Genomic DNA, 19,803 nt, shown 5'->3' on the forward strand with positions numbered 1-19,803 from the left:
TTTTGTTATATAAATTTGGTATATTTCACTGCTTGACGCTGGTATATTTAAGCTTGTTATCTTTGTTGCTATCTACAATATATACTCGATGATATCTTTTGAATGTAGTAGTATATCAATATACTAAATATACATTTCGGTATATAAATATGTACATTTGGTTTGTTATATATGCTAACTAAACCCAAATTTGCTTGTATCTATCGCTTCGAACCAACAAAAGTATCTTCGAGATGCAAAAGTATCTTTGCAACACACAACTGTCTCTAGCAGCTGGATAGCGAAAACTTAACCCTTTTTCGCACTGAGCCTGAACTTGTTTGCCACTTAAATGGCAGCAATCTCAACTGTGGTCTGGCGGGGCAACTTTAAGTTTCGCTAGTTTGAACTTCTCCAAGGAAGTTCAGTCCGCTCAACGCGAAGAGTTGAAGTCAGTCCTCCTTTAGTGGCTGAATCGATAGCGGGAACTGCGAGCTGCGAGCTGTGTGAGATCTGTGAGAGCACAGTGAGCGCATTAACTTGTCAAGCCGCGGAATGCAAACATATTTTGGGCATTTGCTTGCCACACACACAGAGGAGGGAGAGGGAGAGAAGAGAAGAAGAAGGAGGAAGGCATGCACATAGCATGTACATAATTTTTGTAATACTTTGCGCGATTTGCGCGCGATTATAAAAGCTTTTCGCGGTACGACCCCCATAATTCATATGATGTCGACTGGAAAATGTTTACAACACCCGACCAAAGATTGCAGGCAGACGCAGTCACAGAGGGGAAGGGGAAAAGACGCAGAGAGAGAAAGACAACTCGGCATCAGAGCTAGCGCCATTATCGTTTTGGCGTCCTTGCCCCCAAGACTCGACTCCTCGTCTAATGCAACGGCAAAGGCAACAGAGACGAGCCCATTTATACGTCTATCGGCAAGGAGTAAAACATCAGCAAGGAGCTGAGCAACGCAAAAGGAGGACAGCGGGAGGGGGGCGTGGCAGCGATTTTCGCAAGACAGCAAAATATTCAAATGAAAATTTATGTTTGCATTATGAATTTTTATATAGTGTTGCTTTTCGTAGGCATTTTTATGTGTCTGTGTCTGTGTCGGTTTTCCGCTTTCCAAATGTGTGCAAGTGTGTGTGTGTGTGTGTGTGTGCGTGCATTCCACCCCGTCTAACCAAACTCTGCTCATCACTCGACGCAAAGTTACGAGTCGGCGTGTGGAAAATTATTAAAATGTCGTATATAATGGCGTTTGCCGTTTTTCGCTTTTCGCCGTTCGCCGTTCACCGAAAAAGTGAACAAAATTTATGCGTTTATAGCTTTCATAATTTTCAAATTATTATTGTTATTCTTTCCGCTGCCATCAGCAAGCAGCATCATCATCAGGCCTAAGTGCGTCGTGTCCCCGAAACAAACAAAAAACAACGTTGATGGGCTTCACTTAGCGCCAAACGCTTTGATTACACTCGAAGCAAGTCGCTTTCTCCCTTGCACTTTCTCCGCCCAACATCATTGACCAATTTTTCGCTCGCACTTCCATTACCCCGCTCATAGAAAAAGAAGGAAGACTGCTTCGACATGCTCATAAAACGTCTACTTAGTCTCCAGTCTCAATCCCAGTCTCAGTCTCAGTTCCAATATCTGTCTGAATTACTCCGCAGTGAGCAGCGACTCAAACAGTTACTTTACAGCTAGCACTTCAAACTCCATCCTTCAAGCTCGTCGCGAAACTTCATTAAGCGCATTACACTGTGCAAAAAGCGGAGTCAGTTGAGAACAGTATTAGGTTTGAGAATGTTGAATATTACAGTGACAGCAATAGTAAAAGAATTTTAGTACCTTATTAAATGAGGTATTATAAGATGTAAATACTAAATACTAAATACTAAATACTAAATACTAAATACTAAATACTAAATACTAAATACTAAATACTAAATACTAAATACTAAATACTAAATACTAAATACTAAATACTAAATACTAAATACTAAATACTAAATACTAAATACTAAATACTAAATACTAAATACTAAATACTAAATACTAAATACTAAATACTAAATACTAAATACTAAATACTAAATACTAAATACTAAATACTAAATACTAAATACTAAATACTAAATAGTAAAAAGTAAATAGTAAATACTAAATGCTAAATACTAGATAATAGGAGCTGAAATCGAAAATACCAAAATACTAAATACCAAAATATTAAATAACGAAATATTAAATATCAAAGTACTAAAATACCAAACTGCTAAACGCTTAAATACTTAATACCAAATACTAAATATCTAATATTAAATACCAAAGTACTAAAATACCAAACTACTAAAATATTAGATACTAAAATACCAATTGTTTTTTTTTATAGTCAACAATTGCATTTCGATATTAAAACACTTCGCATAGAAATTCGTTAAAACTTTGATCAAACAATGAAACAAAAATAATGAAATTCAACGTTCTCTGCAGGTAATCTAAGATCTTCGATTTTTCTTTGTAATTTCTAATTTTTATAATTTTTCGACTTTTTGAAGCATTCAATTTGATTTGCAAAATCGCTAGGCAGCTTCCATAACATAGTCGATAACTCCACATTTGACCCATGTGTAAACTGGCGTCTTAATGGGCTCGTAATGAAGATACAATGTTGTGCTTAGACATCAACTGTTTTGTTTTAGCCAAATGGTGAAGGGAATGGGGCAAGGCGAGAGTGAAAGAGGAAGTGAAAGTGGCGTTGAGAACCTTTTGCAGTCGATAGATAAATCTTGTTGCAAACGGCCCAAGCAATTTATTTGTAAATGGAATCGATTAAAAAGCAATCGCTGCATGCGACTGGCTTCAATTTCAGGCCATCTCTCAGCCTCAGCTCAGCTTCTCACAATTCGTATCAATTCGCTGGCTGAATGGAATTCCCTCCTTAGGCCGCACAGACGACACCTTTGTGGCGCCGTTAGTCACGTTAGAACTCTCCGAAGCAATTCAACGAGTGACAACAGCCATCTCTTCTCTCTGTGTGCGTGTGGAAGCCCAAAACAGCAGGTGGCCCCCGCACACACACACACACACACACAAACAAAAATAGAGAACTCCAATCCCATCTCCAACTCCAACTCACATCCCTTCTCCTACTCATGTCCTCGTCGTCGTCGTCGTCGTCGTCGTCTTAGTCTCCAGCAATCAGTGCTGCGAGACCCTTTGCCACCCCCGGTTGCCGAATCGATGATTACATCATCTTGTATTACAAATTTCTTATCGAATATATTTCGTCGATTACCCCCTTGGGTAAAATTTATTTGCTGTCATTGCAAGCGCGCGACAGTTAAAGGATTTATACATAAAACAGGCAAACAACACAACACCATACAAAGGAACACCAAATGGCAATCACGGCCACCAGAGTTGCCAAGCCACATCGAAAGTGCAATTCTTGCTGAGTTTAGGAGAGTTTGTGTAGAAACATTGTCGATAATAGAGACATTTTTAACAGACTTCCTTTTAAATAAATGATATGGTTTAGTAATTAGTATGAATATTTTTGGGTACAATGAATTATCAATTTAAGAAGAAATATAGATATTGACTGTGGGTCACTGACTTAGTTATCAGTCATCTTAGTATACAGTAATTACTATATATAACTAATGGTTTTTTATTGATCACTTATGTTCTTCAATTATCTATTTAAAACCTGCGAATTATGAATATTATTTATGAAAACGAGAGACATTAAATGTGGGTGTGAACTAAGAGTAAAGTTCATCGATCGTACTTAAATGAAAAGGTAGTATTATGCTTTACTATAATTCAAGTTTTTATTGATCAATATTTTCATTTATTTTCCAATAAACCAACTGTATATTCAAGAAAATATGTGAAAACTGATTTGAGTTATGATTACTCAAAAGTATCGACCGATAGTAAAGATATTTTAGATTTACTCGTGTAAATTTAAAATAAAGTTTCAAGAGAAGAGCCTATAAAGTAGTATATCGCAAAAATACTAAAAATATATCAACAATATAAACTATTTTACCAAATAATCAACCGCAAAAATACCAAAAATATAAAGTTTTGCATAAAAACTAATGAGTGCGAATTTATTCCTAAAATATACCACATTAATATACCGCATTAGTACTAAAAATATACCAAAGTATGCATTTGGTATATTGATATAGTACTCTATTGAAAATATACCATAGAGTGCCAAATATACTAGATTGTCTGCCAAAAAAAAACTAAGACTAAGTGGAAAGTATTTGTTTTCCCCCATACAACAGTTATTTCTTAAATACCTTTTGCTGACTACTAACTAGATCGCTTTATTGATGCCTTCTTCACTGAAGCATTTGCTGATTAAGTGCTTAACATAATATTCACGTCTCGAGCAACTGTCGTCATGTTTTTCCCCCCTTCCCCTTTCAAAGTTCCGAGTTGTGTTTTTGAGCAAACGCTGCAATTAACCGTTTTGTTTGTGCAAATTTATTAAAAATAAACGCCTTAGCCCAAAAAGATAAAGCAAAAGGAGTTGGGATGGGAGTGGAGAGTATAGAGATGACTTGGGCCAACTTGTGGCTGCCCCATTTCCCATTTCTTGAATTTGCTCTTTTCCGTTTTGCATTTCCCGGGCGGGTTTTTTTTTTCTTTTTGTCCTCCCGGTTGTTGCCGGTCGCACTTCTCCGCTCAGCCGGAACATCTTGTAAACATACTTAGCTGCAGCTCAGGTGTAATAAGTACGCCTTGAAGTGTGCCCCGTGCTGTGGCGCGTGCGTCTTGCAGGTCAGGTTGCTGCCCCTCCCTTCCCCCGTTTCCCCTTTTCTCTGATGCTGTGTTCTTTTTTTTCGGCCACGCTGCTAATTTCTTTCATGTTTCGCTGTAGTTAAAGATGAGGTAAGCAAGCTCAAGCGGAAGTTTCGAGGCGAAGGCGGGGCAATAGATTTCTGCCTCATTCTCAGCTTTAGCGTCACTTTTGTCGTGTATCTCTCACGTTAATTGCAAAGTGCGCGGGCAGCAGCTGCCAAAGGGGTGGGGTGGTGGGAGAGGAGGAAAGGGGGACCGGAAACTGCGGCAGAGCGCAACTCGCCTCTCAAGCAGCCACTCTAGAGGCTAAGCTGAGGCTGCTTTGGTACTTCTACACTAACTTTAAAGGTCGCTTCGTTTTTTGCTTGGAATTGAGAAGAGAACAAAATCTATATTAAAAAGTAGATTACAAATCTTGATTTTAAGAACTTTTCAATCTGAAAGATTTGAGACATTAAATCAGGGTTATAATCGTAAGTTGAAAGCTTGCGTTATCTAGAATTTGTTTAGAATATTTCTCTTGATTTAAGACCTACACTTCTTGGTTAAATTTTGACATTATACAATTATCTTGATGATCTAACTGATTATATATTTTACTTTGCTTTTTTTGGTTTACTATAAAGATTTCTTTAAATGAAATTTATTTTAAATTAGATTTCAAAGTTGTAGAAATTTATGAAATATATCTTTTACATTTATTGGAAACTTTTTAATTTTTTATATACACATATATTTCTTTGTTTTCCATAAATCCCTTTTTGTTTACTCTAAAAATTTGAACTATAAATTGTTATGAAATATTGCTTATATGCATGTTTTTAAGATTAGTTCCTTATATAAATTCATGAATTTATAGAAATTTTGATTAGTTAGCATTAGTTTCTATGTTTTCTCTCAAAAAACTTTCATTTCGTGACTACTCGAAGTGTATTTGATCGTCTTGCTAGTTGCTGTGCTGTTTTTTCAACGATATTTGCTGCGTTTTTTGCGCTTTCCTCTAGTCTTTTTAATTTTTTTTAATTAACTGTGTACATGGAAAAGTTGTGTTTGCGCCAGCCAAATGGGCTGCGCGTCTTTGACTCTCGGCTGACATCCTGACTGGCCGCAGTGGCAACTGAGGCAACTGAGGCGGCAGCAACTGGAGTCGCATCGCATCGTTCGTTCTGCGGCTGCTGCTTCGGTTGCTACTGCAACAACACTCTCAGGTGGGCAGCTGAGCCAGTTTTCCTTGCTCTTTGAGTTGGCTTTTTTGGTTCCTGGTTTTTGCTTCTGCTTCAGGTTCAGCTTCAGTTCGGTTCGGTTTGCATTGCTCAACAGCGCGTGAGCGCAAGTGGCGCTAAGTGAACAGAGTAGGTAATTAAACCCTTTGCCAAGCTAATGAACTCCTTTTGCCGCCGCCTCCTCCTCCGCCTGGCTCTGCGTGTGTCCTTTCTCTATGTGTGTGTGTGTCGTGGGGTGCGCCCAAAGCAAAGGAGTCAAAGTTTGTTTTATGGGTTGATGATGGGAAGGGGGTGGGAAGCGAGGGGAGTCAGCGGACAGCACGCGCACTTTTATCTCTTAACTGCAGGTAGTACAAGCTGTAACCGTAAATATTTAAGTGTTGTCTATGCACACACACTCACACACACACACAAATGAGGGCAACGGAATGCGAATGCGAGCAGCACGAAAAATGTGTTGCCTACTTATCGGCGCAAGTTGCGAAGCGCACAGACAACGAACCAAAAAAATACTGTTGCATACTCTTGGGCGCGCTCATTATTTCCATTATTACTTAATTGCCTGAATTGCAACCTAATGCAACCAAATGTTTATGGAAACAATTAATAATTCACTTCAAAATGAACTCGTGATGAATCGAAATTATATACAATTTTATTTGATTCTCATTCACATTTAAAATGTAAAAATGTTATACATATATTAATGCCTCTAGGAAATGTATGTAACAAGCAGAAGAATGGGAGATGCCTTCTTCTTCATAAAGTATATATGTATATTCTTGATCAGCGAGACGAAATAACCACATCCAACTTTCCGTCTGCTATTACGGGTCTTGGTTAGCTGATAATCTGGTATATTTAGCACTCTGTTATATTTTGAGTAGTATGTCAATATACCATAAACAACCATTGGTATATTTTTAGTATTTTTGTTATATAACAAATTAATAATAGTGCCGCTCTAATTTGCTTTTATTCAAAATAGGTAGCAGCGAGTATTCCATATTTAATCTCACTTGATCGTAGCTTTCTTGTTTATTTGATAATTTTGGCATTGGAATTAATTTGAATGCATTACGTGAAGCAAGATTTGCGAATTAAACAAAATTTAAATTCACATTGACTATGAATGAAATGAAATTTATAATAATTTAAAAAAGCTGCTAAAATTGAATTTTAAATTTTAAATGTTTAAAGCTCAATTTAAAATGTCTTTGTCCACTCTTTAACCAACTCCTTTGGCAATAAGTTACTTATGAGGGTCACATACAGAAACTTGAGGCACGTTGCAGCTTTAAGCGCTTAAAATGCAGCAGCCAAAATCGAGTTTGTAGCTGGCGAAACAGTTGGATAGAGATAGCAAGTTGTGGAAGAAGAAGAGATGGCGAGGGCAGAAGGTGGAGGTGGAGGTTAGAGAAAGTCATTTGTTTCCCTAAAAATTAGTTGTGAGCCGGTTTCATATCGGGCAATTGTTGCTGTTGTTGCCGCTCGTGTCTGCTGGGCCTCGTCATTCTCCCTCTCTCTTTCTCTCTTTCTCTCACTCACTCGCTCCCTCTCTCTCTGGGTCTCTGTGAACTCGGTATCTAGCTGTCTTTTGGCGCTTCCTGTGACCCAACGGCCACTTGCTGTATTCCATTTTGGGACGTCAGGCGACGTAATGAATGTGAGCATGTGTGTGTGTGTGTGTGTTCGAGTGTGTGTGTGTGTGTGTGTGCGGTTAGCTACCAGCTATAGCTACAATGTGGGCAACGCTTCGCCTCGCCTCGCTCCCTTCTTTGGCCACCACTCGCATATGAATATGAATTTTATCGAGATTCATGGCAGATGATAATTTTCCCTTGATAACTGTAAACTCGTCTATAGCTCGAAGCGAGGTTGTTGCCAGAGTTGCCACAGCCACACACACACACGCTTTTGCCTGTCTGCGTTTGGGACGCACACACACAGCGGGGAGTGCGGATGAAGATGGAACTCTGCGAGTTATAGCTGGTTACATGGTGTTGAATTTTTTGAGCGGGGGAGGTTAGGTCAACCCAGTCGACGGGAAGGGGTAGGAAGGGGAAGGGGAGGAGGAGGCGGAGGAGACGGGCGCTCATTTCATTCATTTGGCTCGTTCATTTCCTTGTGCATTCATTTGCCTTCATAAAATATAAACAGCGTATTAAAATGTATGAATATCCCAAACACAAACCTTCCTCCTCCTCTTCCTCTCTCTCTTTCCCGAGCAGCAGCAGCAGCTAATGTTGATAAGTGAAGTTATGACTTTGCCCGCCAGACAAGAGAGAGCGAGAGAGAGAGAGAGAACGAGTCTGTCGAATGCTTGGCACTATTCACACACACTCACGCTCACACACATGTCGCTTGTCTATTGCCATTTTTGGTTATTTTTTGGCAAAGAAGAAGCCAATCTGTGAGCATTTCATTAAAATTATGCATCCGCTTTATGCTGCCGCTTGTCTTCAGTTTTCTATATCTGTTCTATTTCCTCCTCTCTGCCTCAACTCTCCACTCTTTTTATACCCGTTACCCATTAGGTAGAAGGGTATTGTAACTTTGTGGTTCGGGACTACGGGTCTCAGTTGCAATGGCTGATAATCTAGTATATTTTGCAATCTATGGCAAATTTTCAATAACCTTTGGCATATTTTTGGTATTTTGTGGTATGTAATTCCGTATATTTTAAAATCAATATTGATCTATATCGATATACCAAATATATCATTCGGTAGGTATATTTTAAAATTAATACCTTACTGTATCAATACACCAAATATAATCCTCGGTATATTTTTGGTATTTTTGTGGTATATTTATTCTGTATATTTTAATATCAATATACCAAATAAAACCAAATATACCAAGCATAACCTTCGGTATATTTTAAGTATTTTTCGGTATATTAATTCGGTATATTTTAAAATGAATATCGCATATATAACACTAAGTATATTTTAAGTATCATTGTTGTATATTAATTCGGTATATTTTGATACCTCACTGTGTCAATATACCAAATATAACCTTCAGTATATTTTGAGTATTTTTGTGGTATATCAGTTTAGTATATTTTAAAATAATACCTCACTGTATATATATACAAAATATAACCTTTGGTATATTTTAAGTATTTTAAAGGTATATTAATTAGGTTTGTTTTAAAATGAATACCACACTGTTTTGCTTTTATTATTTTATTCAAAATGGGTAGCGGGTATCTCCGCAGTCGAGCACACTCAACTGTAGCTTTCTTACTCGTTCTTGGCTGCCTTTTGCTATTAGCATAACAAGCTCAATTTTGATAAATTAAGTGTTTATCCATGCCAGAAGAGTCGCTGGCGCAATTTCAAGTGTGTGTGTGCTGCTGCTGCTGCAACTAATTTGAATCAGTCCACATTTTCCATTTCCATTTCCATGCGGAGCCAGAGAGGTGTTGACAGCTCCATCCCCGCCCGTTGCTTGCCCAGAGGCAGTGTTGACCTTTCGTCTCCCCCCTGAAATACAAAAAAAAAGGTGAAATGAGGACCGCATATGCAAATCAGCTCTTGCGGCCAGCTCTTGTTCAAGTGCATGCGGTTAGAGCGTGTGCTTTGAAGTTCCAACTCAATTACGCAAAATTCTCACACGTTGGCGCCCAACGACCGGCAACGGGGGCAGTCAAAAAACAAAAAAAAAATACATTTGAGGGAGTTTGAACGAAAGAACCGCGACCACATTTGATGTGGGTGCAACACCAATTGCTTGTTGACTCTCAACTCTCGACTGTTGACTGTTCTTCACTGTTGACGGTGCTCAGCTGTAGCATCAAATTGCAACCGTTTTGGCCATCAAGCATCAGGCAAACATCTGCTCTCGCGCACTGTCCATAAAAAACCATTTAGTTAATTGCTTCGTCTCTTTTTTTTCCGTTTCTATTTTTTTTGGTCAGCAACGCGCAACGCGATCTGTAAACGCGGCAAGAGGTGGCAACACCTGGCCTTACCTCTCTGCCCCTGCCACCATTCAAATGAGTTTCCATTTCACGGCTGTTTTCCTCCTTTTTTTTTGTGTTTTAGCGGCTTTAGCATATTTTACTGATTAGCGCTTAAGCAGCTGTAAAAGGCACAGCTTAACGGCTCGCTATAATATTTTAATGCCACAACAAAATTATATGCTTTAAAGTGAATTTTAGAGGATTTCAGTGCATACTTTAATGAAATTGAAAACAATTTGATTTACACACTAGAGCACTTCAGTTAAAAAATTGGAATATGTAGAACTAAATTAAAATTACAAATTTGAAATTTGAAATTATGGAAAATGTACAATATCCATGGGTTAAATATATAAACGTTATTAAACTAATTGTTCAAAGTTAGTGTTTAATCTTTACATCTATTTATAAAGCCATGTAAAAGTTTAACGTAAAACTTTTTCTTCTCTCTTTCTTTTTCTATTTCAGATTGCTGATTAAAAAAGGAATCAATGCATTGAACAAAGACAATAAAAGGCATCTAATGTAAGTACAGAAAACTCAAAGTACCTAATGAATGATCATGACTGCAAAATTTTACGCTAGATGAGCTTAAGGAAAATAATACAGAAGAAAATCGTTAGATACATTGGACTATATTTTTGAAATTCGGTGACTTTCTTATTTGTTGAAATATAATTCAGTCAAAGTAACTATTGCGTTAATAGTTTATATTTGTTGTGCTATTTTTTATACGTTCGCTGTTTCCCCTTCAAGTTTGGACGTAATTTCTATTTAGTTCTTCAACAACTGCAGGCAAATGGTATATTTATCATAGTGTTATACTACTATAATATGCTAAATATAGGATTTGGTATATTTTTTTAGTATTTAGTATTTGGCTTAACAATGTTTTGCTGTTATTGAAGTTGATTTCTTGCTTATTTAAATATGATTCAGTTACTCCATGATTTGATAAAGATTATATATATTATATATTATTATATTTAGTCCGCTCACAGTTTCCTTCATAACTTGGAACTAATTGCTATTGAGTTGTACAACAATTGCAATACAATCTAGAGAGCTGCAGTTGAAAGACATTCATCAAAGTTGGGGAATTCAGTTTATAAGCTCTAATCGGCATTGTAAATACTATTTGCTGGTAGATTTGCTGGCCTATTGAAAGGCGAATCATTGAGCTGATTGGCTTTTGTTTGGGAGCTGGACACGCTTTGGGCTTTTCGACTTGGGCATTATGTATTCCAATGCCATGCCAACGCTCGCCAGGATTAGCTCTGAAAATGAAGTCGAGTTGAGTTGAGGCGAAGAATGAAAGAAATCGCATATCTAAAAAGGCGTGAAAATAATTTGCATAAATTTATGCCCTTTGATCGCTTCAATTGCTGCACAGGCGATGGAATTGGAGCTGAGCTTCACGAGTGTAAAATGTGAGTGAGAGGGAGGAGCGGAGCGGGGGAAGGGGGAGGGGGAGCAGCATCTAATCGACGGCCGTCATGGGAACGAAGAGTTGTTGTTGTTGTTTTGGGGGGACTCCACAAAAGTGAAGGCGTTGGCAACGTTTTAGGGATGCGCTCTGCGTGTGAAGTGTTTACGTTGCTCTGCCACGCCCCCAAATTGAGTACGCCTCCCCCTCTGGGCGGGTTGCAGTCGAGTCGAGTCGAGTCGAAGCAGAAGGCATTCTAATTTGTCGCCATCGTCTCGATGCTCTGAGCTTCTCGTTGCTTTGTTTGCTCGTTGCTGCTGTTGCTGCTGCTTGGGGCACGTTGGATGGATGAGGCACTGAATGGACTGCAACTTTGAAGTGCTCTGTGGGGCACTCCCCTGTTGTTGTCCTCGTTCTCGTTGCTGTTGTTGTTGTTGTTGTTGGGCTCCACTTGAGCCGCCTAAAATGGCACTTTAGTGCCTTTTGGGGCGTGTGAAAACAAAGGCGCCAAGTGTCGTGTAGCGCATTGAGTGGCGACACTTTGCCACCAGGCATTGCTCTCTCACTCTCTCTCTCTGTACTCCCCTCCCCTCCTTTCCCCACTCAATCTCCACTTTTGTCCAGTGTGCGGCGGAGCAATTTTGAGCGTTAAGCATCTTGAAAATTGTGTCAATTTGTTGGAAAATGTCGCTAGAGAATTTTGTGGTATGATTTTCGTTTATATTTGGCTTTGTTGCCCCTCAACGCTGGCTTTGCTTTTGCTTTTGTTATTGCCAACAAGTGGCAAACTTTGTCAGCAAAGGGGATAGAAGGGAAGGGGGGCGGGTGCAATGCAAGCGATGTCAGTTTAGCAGAGATCGGGGCCCAAAAAAGTATGCTACATAAAAAGTAAATATCAATCTAGTCGCCAGCAGGAGAAGGGGCAAGCCGAGGAGGAGGAAGGGGAGTGTGTGTGTGAGGGGGGAAAGGTACTGGCACTGGCAATGGAAAATGAGTTTTTCGTTTGCGCGCAAACGGAACCGCAACTTATGCTTTAAAGTGGATGTTACGAGCCATGTTGAGAGTGGACCGAGCCGGGGGCGTTTTTCCATTTCGAGTCCAGAGTCCTGAGAGTCCTGTGAGTCCGGCAGCCGCAGCCGGACCCGGCCTGAACCGGAAGCCCACACACACACACACACATACATGTGTGTGTGGCTGTCGAAAGGGGCAAATGAGACAACAAACGAGCGAATGAATGAAACAGCTGTGACCATTTCCTTTCGACGACTTTGGCGTTGGCTTTGACTCCCTTGTCGTCCTGCCATCCTGTTGTTGTCTGCTCCCTTGCCTTGCTTTGCCTTGAATTGAGCTGTAACTGGACGCACATTAACACACATTGTGCGTTGTCCTTGTGGCAGTTTCTCTCTCGTACACAGAAAAAATTAAAACAAGCTTGCCAACAACAGCAACAGCAAAAAAAAAACAGAGCACAAAAAAAGGCTGCTGCACAAATTCTTATTTTGAAATGCATGTGTGTGTGTGTTGGTGTGTGTATGTGTGTGTGCAAGGGTTGTGCTTGTCCTTTTTACGAAAATCTGATTAAAATATTTGAGTTTGCCTTTTAATGTGATTTTTGAGCATAATAAAAAGCCAAGTTTCGCCAAGCCAAGCCAGGCCAGGCCAAAAAGCAAAAAGTTCAACAAATCCAAACTCGTCGTCGCCTCTTCACTTCCCCTTTCCCTTTCCCCCCTTCTCACCCCTTCTTCTAGTTGCTGCTGTTGTCGCCGTGTCCGTGTCCATTTGGTCAAGCTGGATATATCTTTGCCCGATTTGGGGTTGCTTGCCTAATGTAACTGCTGTTTGACTTGCTTCTTTGTTGTGCTTTTTGCATACCCTAACTGTCAATTGAAGTGGGAGAGTATAAGACAACGTTTAGAATTGTTACTTTCGCTAATCTAAAGAGTATACTTCGATGCCAGCATTATCTTTGATCTCTATACACTACAGCATGGAAAAGTAGTCAGGAAAACAACGAGGAAAGGGTGAGGAAAAGTACAGAGCTATGGAAAAGTAGGCAAGAAGACATCGAGGAAGGGGTGAGGAAAAGTATAGAGCTCTACAATTGAATGCAAATTAAAGCGCAAATAAAATTTGTAAATGTAATGAGTGAAAATCGCTCAAACAAAAGGACCAAATTAATCGATAGATCGCAGGCTGTTAATGTTTTTTGTGACCCAACCACCACCCGCACCACTTCACCACGAGCCACTTCAAACCACTGTAAACCCACATCGACCCACCAGCTGCCTCTCTGCTCATGTGAACTTAATTAATTAAAGCCCACGGCCGACAGCTGCTTGGACCCAAAAAGCCAAAAAAAAACATAGCAAAAAAAAAAATTAAAATAAAAATAAAAATGAGAAATCACTCAAGTGTTCATTAATGCAAATCAGTGCCCATGTCTCTAGTGGGCTGTGTGTGTGTGTGTGAAGGGGACAAGTGGAGTGAGTGTATCTGTCTCACATTTAAATGTGGGCAACTTGATGCTATAAATACCCTCTCATCAAGTCGTCATAATTAATGAGGGAGGCAAGTCCGAGAAGTTGTTGCGTTGTTGCGATCGTCGCAATATGCTTTGATTTTTAGCTGATGGATTACTATCCATGTCAGTAAATCCTAAGCTAGTTGTCAACTTAGATGTTTTGAGGTATATATTACTTGTATAAGAGTTCTTATACGTGCACTTATTAATTTATGCAGCTTTAATTCCTCTTTTAATGCCCCATTGCATCGTTCTTATACTTTGTATAATATATTTCTTTTATGCGATATACAATTCAACTTTTATGCGATCCTTATCTTAACTCTTGATCCTCACTTTTGTACTCTCTTATACTACACACTTCTGCTTACAATATCCTATACTTTCACAACAAGCTTTATTTGTTACCCACACTTATAATCATACTTTTACCTTGACTTCTATACTTATTGTTTTTTCCCCTTACACTCTACTACTTTAATATTAACTTCAACTATACTAAAAGTACACCCATTGCTGCATACACCTTAACTATTGAATTTTTACTTATACTTAATTACACTTATTTTTTGTTACCTTCACATTTCGTTCACTCTTATATTCATACTTCTTCTACCCACACTTATTTATATATTCTTCATTTTCTTATACTTAAACCTGCACTTATATTTTCAATGTTCCACACTTATACTGACACTTATACAAGTACTTCTAATCACATGTAATGCACAATTACCAATACATAAGTAATCTCACTTATGTTGTTACTTATACATTCATCAGCAATACTTCCATTGCACTTATACTCACACTTATATTCATACTTATACTTATAATCTTTGCTTTACTTTTGGTCCACTTTTATAATTAGAATCTCAATTATACGCACTCTTATACTCTCACTCACACTTATATTGCCACTTAAATTTATACTTACAGTATGACTATGCCCTTGAAAATTTTTTTTTCCATACTTCTATCTTCACCAGTATTCATTGTGATTTTATAACTACAATCTTAATTAAACACACACTTATACATTCACAATCACAGTCACACTTATACTTAAACTTATAAACTCACTTATATTCATACTTATACTTGTACGTACACTCAAACTTTACTTCACTTTTACAATCTCAATTGCATACTCACGTATACTTTCGCTGACACTTATATTCCAACTTTTACGAACACCAATTGTCACTTTCATTTGAAAACTATAATTATGTTTATACTCACAATTTCAATCACACTTATACATTATCACATTTAATGTATGATCACAATTTTGAATATATATTCTTTCTCTTATATTTATACTTATACTTTCACCTTTATACTGGCAATTATACTCTTATACACATATATTCTCTTTTTTTTAACACTTTCACCAATAATCATTTTTATTTTATTCAATTTTGTTTATACCCACTCTTATACTTTGACTCCCAATCACAGTCACACTTATACTTAAACTTATAAACTTTTCTTTTACAAGTACATTCTTAATTAACCAATAATAATTTTGTTTGTACCCACTCTTGTACTTTCATTCCCAATCGCAGTCATACTTATACTCACAGTTTCTCAGTTCCCTAGATGAACTCCAGGGTATCTGCTAGTCTTATATTAATTGGCCTTGCTTCCTGTCTGTCCCATCATAATTTCTTGCTCTGTGCGTTTACGTTTTCTTTGCTGCCTTTTGCGACTTGACGTTTGTTTGTTAATTTGTGAAAATGTACCCCGCACTCTCCACTCCTCTTCCTCCTCACACTCAGTTGTAGATGGGAGTGGGGAAAGGAGGGAACGCGGGGGAGGCATTTTGTCGGATGCTGCAGCAGCTCAGCTCAGCTGTGTGGCCATGTGGCTATAATTTGTTGACGTTTGACTTTGTGCGTCTAATTGTGGGCTACGTGGCAACAGCGGAGGACACTCTTCATCCTTGCTCCCCTCGGAATGCAGTGCGTGTGTAGAGGGAGAGGCGAAGGGGGAGGTGGGAGGTGGAGGGTGACCGTTGGTCACTTTGATGTGGTGCCGCTGTGGGAAACGCGTAATTTACTTTTTATTTATTTTTTGTGATTTCAACTTGGTTGCTTTTCTTTTTGCTGGTTTTGATTTATAAATAGAAAAAAATGGTGGTTTCTTTTCTTTTGCCCAGGCGACACGCTAATGAACTGATTATGCAGCAAAGCACAGTGGAGGAGGGGGATGGGTGGGGAGAGGGAGGAAGGAAGGAAACTAAGCGAAGCAATAGTGCGGTATAAGACAAGTAGAGAACACACAAGTTGCTCAGCTTTCAAATGCAAATCTGTTGTAAACACACAAAGCGAACAGAAGAGAGAGAGAAAGAGAGAGAGAGAGGGAGAGGGAGATAGAGACAGAGATTACACTTGCCCTTAGGCATTTACGGAGCGTAAGTAAGTGCCAGAAGTGGAATATTAATTTCCTTGGACCGCATCTTTTGGGCAAACTCCTTGCGAGACGCATCTTGCGTGTCCACTCATGCGTGCCACCACTGTACGTGTGTGTGTGTGTGTGTGTGGGACAGCACTGTAGCAGACCCCGCTGGCCAACTGGGAATGTTGATAGTTGAAAATTCGTTAATGGTCACTGCGCAAGCAACAACAACAATTTCAAACTACAAATTCGAAATTCAAGCCAAAAGCGAACTTGGACTCTGTGCAAATGACTCGCTCTCTCCCGCTGTTGCCATCTCACTCGCACACTCACACACACACACATACATATGTGCACATATTTTGGGCAAGTTAAAGTTCTTAGAAATCCTTGAGTGCACGCAAAAACAAATAAACAACGAAATAGACAAACAAAATGCTCGTCTCCTTCTCCTCCACCTGAAGGGATGAGAGGAGACAGAGAGAGAGTGGGAAGGGGGAGTGCAGGGGTCACTCTATGGTGGGGTTATGACCGCTTGGGCGCTCGGCCATCTACTGTGGTTAATTTGTGTGCTTAAAAGCGCTTTACAACTTGCCTCGCAGTTGTTGCAAGGCATCAGCAAGAGGATGAAGAGGAGGAAAAGAAGTTGCAAGAGTTGAGGGAGTGGAACGAAGATGGGAAGTTGTAGTTGGAATCGGTCAACAGCAGCGCTCCAAATTTATGTGCATTGCAAGTGTCAAAACTATTGCCACACACACATGTATGTATATATGTGAGTGTGTGTGTGTGTGTTTGGCTGCAACTAATGCTAAGGAATTTTCAATTTTCTTAAGCTACGCAAAGCGCTGCACAGTGGAGCAAAATTGCAACTTCAAAAAAATAACTATGAGATGTGATAGATGGATGTGAAAAAAACAAAGGAGTTAGAATGAAAGAGGAAGCGAGTAAGAGTGAGAGAGAGAAAGAAAGAGTGATATATATATATATATAGAGAGAGAGAGAGAGAGAGAGAGGGAAATAAACAAAGAAAACGAAAGAGAAAGAAAAAGAAAAAGGGGAGAGCAACTGAGAGAGAATTGAGACTTGAAGTAGAGAAAGAGATAGAAAGAGAGATAGAGAGACAGAGAGATCAAGATAGAGATAGAGAAAGAAAGAGAGAGATAGAGAAAGAGAGAGCAAATAAGAGAGATTTAAGAATTAAAATAGACATGGAGGAAGAAATACAGATAGAGATAGTGATAGAGATAGAGTGAGAGAGAGAGAGAGAGATGATGGAATGATGGAAAAATGGAAAGATGGAAAGATAGATAGATTGAGAAAGAGAGAGAGAGAGAGAAAGAGAGAAAGAGAGAGAGAGAGAGAGAGAGAGAGAATTGAGATAGAGACAGAGACCGATATAGATATATAGTGGGGAGATAAAGAGACACAGAGAGAAAGAGAGAGAGGCACACCGAAATAGAGAAACAGACACAGGCATAGAGAAAGAGAGATAATAAGATAGATAAAAGAAAAAAAATTAGTAATTTAGATATAAGTCAATGGATCACTTGAGAACAGTTTTATTTTACAAATATGTATATTTTTTTCTCGAACCATATTAATTTATTTTTATGCAATACAAATTCACTTTTGAAAAATCAGTAAGATAAAAAATGACTCAAGACTACAGATAACTTAAAAGTTCATATAAAATGGCAGGCAGGAATATAACATACGTTTAATAGTTTAACACATTTGTCAGGTAGGAAAATACATGAGGAAATAAAAGAATGTACAAATATATAGTTTAAATTGGAAAAGTTGTTTTTAAGAAACTCTTTCATAATAAGTATTGCAAATAAATAAGACGATGATTTTTTATTAGTTATTGTAGTAGATTTATTGCTTTGCAATAAAAATGAACAGCAAACCACTGTGCAAAGAGGCATCACATATGTGCACCCTGAAAGCGACACATGAACAAGGCAGAAACAACAGATAAGCCATTTGTCTCTGGCTGGGAACGTGGAGAGGGAGAGAAGAGGAGAGAAGAGAAGAGGCAGACTAGAGTGTAAGTTAGTGTAGGACAGACAACAAACTATCTTGGTTGCACTGTAGGCAAATGGATGACTTTAAATTGAAATGCGATTACATGACCAGGACACGCATTTAGAGGCGGCTTAGGCCACCAGACAACAACAACAACAACAACAACAACAGCAACAACTTCAGGTCAACTGCAGACGAAGGACTTGAGCAAGTCGAAGTCGAAGTCGAAGTTGAAGTCGAAGTGGAAGTCGAAGACAAAGTCAAAGTCCAAGACGATTGCTGGAGCTGGAGCCTTTGCTGGCTGGCTGATTCGCTGGCATTTCCTCCGCTCGCATCGAATCGAAACTTTACTCCCAGCTGCGAGTGTCCTGCGAATGTCCTGTGTGTGTCTTTGTGAGTGTGTGTTTGTGTCTCATGTCTCGGCCTGCTCTTAAATTTCATTAGTTTTTAGTTTAGTTTTATTGCACACGCAAATTGTGTGTCGTCCCTTGTGTCAAAGGCCGAATTTATTCCGACTTCGACTTTACTTTAAGCACGACAACTTTAAGACGAACAGCAAAAATACCAAAAAAAAAAAAGAAAGAAAACAAAATGAAAAGAATGGAAAATAAGAAGAGCAATGTCTTTACATAAATTGAGGGCGCTAGCGCGTCATGATTAAGGGTTTCGCCGTTGTCGCTACCAATTTTTATTTTTATTTTCATTTTCATTATTTTTCTCGCCATTTTTTGCGCTCTCCAATGCTCTGTTGTTGTTGGCTGGTATCCCGCGGATACTTCCGCTTAACGGTTACATTTATAATTACATTTTAATTAGATTCATTCGGCTGTAAAGTGTCCCTTTGTGTGATTTCGCCGTCGCCGTCGCCGTTGGTCGCCTGGCTGCTTAATGAACGAATCCTTGAATCGCGTGCGCGCCTCAAATCTCCAATCTCTAGCTTAGTATCTCAGTCTCAGCCGTCGCCTTTCGGTCTCTCTCTTTCTACCTCTATCTCTATCTCCTTCATCGTCTCAAGCTCGACCCCAGCTCTCGATTTCAGCCACAGCTTGGAGGCAGCGTTCCCGCGCCTTTTCATTCGATTTCCAATTTGTTTTTATTTTTTTCTACTCTTCCCTGTGCAGGTTATTAATGCTCTGCCATTCAGATTGTAATGCATTAATTGATTCGCATTACTATAGAAGCTGATTGATCAGAGACTAGCTTAGAATCTAACTAATTTGTTTGGTATATTCTATTTTGTATAGTATATATTGAATGAAAGAAAGAAATGAAAACAGTGCGGTATTATTCTTGGAATAAACCAAATTAATATATACAAAATTACCAAAATGTGTTGAATATAGCAAAAACACCAAAAATACCGAATACCGGTATATACTGAAAAAATAATGAAAATACTGATATAATACACAAAAAAAAATACTAAAA

General features: G+C 38.8%; 1 long non-coding RNA gene across 5 annotated transcripts in view; it reads left to right on the forward strand.

The window, feature by feature from the left end:
• LOC132796226 (uncharacterized) overlaps positions 1-19,803 on the forward strand; it is an 86,291-nt gene that overhangs the window by 25,028 nt on the left and 41,460 nt on the right. For 3 of the 5 annotated variants that reach the window (XR_009633525.1, XR_009633524.1, XR_009633523.1), the window contains exon 4: positions 10,469-10,525. The exons of 1 other annotated variant lie outside the window; for it this stretch is intronic. This is a non-coding gene — a long non-coding RNA (uncharacterized LOC132796226). Of the gene's footprint in view, positions 1-10,468; positions 10,526-10,585; positions 10,640-19,803 lie in introns of those variants that run through there. One more of the 5 variants, XR_009633526.1, reaches the window with a different exon arrangement.

The sequence above is a fragment of the Drosophila nasuta genome, chromosome X, assembly GCF_023558535.2.
Source record: "Drosophila nasuta strain 15112-1781.00 chromosome X, ASM2355853v1, whole genome shotgun sequence".
Classification (NCBI taxonomy): Eukaryota; Metazoa; Arthropoda; class Insecta; order Diptera; family Drosophilidae; genus Drosophila; species Drosophila nasuta.